This window comes from Fragaria vesca, linkage group LG3 (genome assembly GCF_000184155.1).
Source record: "Fragaria vesca subsp. vesca linkage group LG3, FraVesHawaii_1.0, whole genome shotgun sequence".
Lineage (NCBI taxonomy): Eukaryota > Viridiplantae > Streptophyta > Magnoliopsida > Rosales > Rosaceae > Fragaria > Fragaria vesca.
Genome location: NC_020493.1, coordinates 20218030 through 20219178, shown reverse-complemented (window position 1 = coordinate 20219178; position 1149 = coordinate 20218030). Strand labels below are relative to the sequence as shown.

The window sequence follows — 1149 nt, the reverse complement described above, 5'->3', positions numbered from 1 at the left end:
GATATTATCCACCTGTTAATCATCTGGCATCTTGTATGAATTGAAAATCAATCCTCACTCAAGCTTCTACTTTTAACTTAATTCTTGTTACTCAATAATACCAACAGCTGCATCATATTTGACTGGGACCAACATTCCGAAGTATACCATATCCACTTCATCTCCAATCAGAAATACTTCAGACCCTACATTATTTCAGACTGCAAGGATCTCTGCTTCATCACTCAGATACTATGGCTTGGGTCTTGAGAACGGAAACTACACCGTGAAGCTTGAATTTGCAGAACAAGCTATCCTGGATGAGTCTACAAGAAAAAGTCATGGAAGGCGTGTGTTTGATATATACATCCAGGTCTGTATCATCTCGAATTATATAATTATTTGTTATTATTTTAATAAAACCATGATCTGGGTGCATTAATATCTGATGGATATTGACAATAACTGAGTGAGGACCAGCGAGATCCTATTTCTGGTCTTGTCTGCTACCTTATACATCATATATATCTCATTTATACCCAAAAACATTACATATATGAGCGGAAAATGTAAAATGTTCCTCATCTATTTATTTTCAGGACGTACTTGTTGCTAAAGATTTTGATATACGAAACGAGACAAATAGGACATCTTTGGTAGCTATTGAAATGGTATACAACGCTCAGGTGGTTTCAGAGAATTACCTTGAAATCCATTTCTTCTGGGCTGGAAAGGGGACCTGCTGCATCCCAGAGGAGGGTACTTATGGACCTCTTATTTCAGCCATCAGTGCTACACCTGGTAAAGTATATGACAATTAAGTGGGAACGAAAGTTAATCCAATGTATTATTTTCGGATGCTTTCTTATATAATGTGCTCCATGCTGTTGACTAAAGATGTTTAATTTCTGCAGAATTCAAACCTACCGTCAGCAACAAACTGCCAAGTACTAAGAAGAATAGGACTGGGATGATTGTGGGAATTGTTGTTAGTGGGGGGGTTTTAATTCTGTTGGTGCTGCTCTTCTATATTGTTCAAATAAGAAAAAGGCACAACTCCGATGATGACTATGATGAAGGTAAACTGTTAACAAAAGCTCAACTTCGCAAAACACAACATAATTATATTTTCATCTAATTTTTTTTATTTATTTGTTTGAACTAGGATAG

The 1149-nt window shown here is 36.3% G+C and overlaps 1 pseudogene across 1 annotated transcript in view; it reads left to right on the top strand.

The window, feature by feature from the left end:
• LOC101298005 overlaps positions 1-1149 on the top strand; it is a 63448-nt pseudogene that overhangs the window by 55516 nt on the left and 6783 nt on the right. The window contains exons 40-42 of the transcript XR_184386.1: positions 108-352; positions 579-780; positions 894-1058. The product of XR_184386.1 is annotated as an uncharacterized LOC101298005 (transcript). The remainder of the gene's footprint in view (positions 1-107; positions 353-578; positions 781-893; positions 1059-1149) is intronic.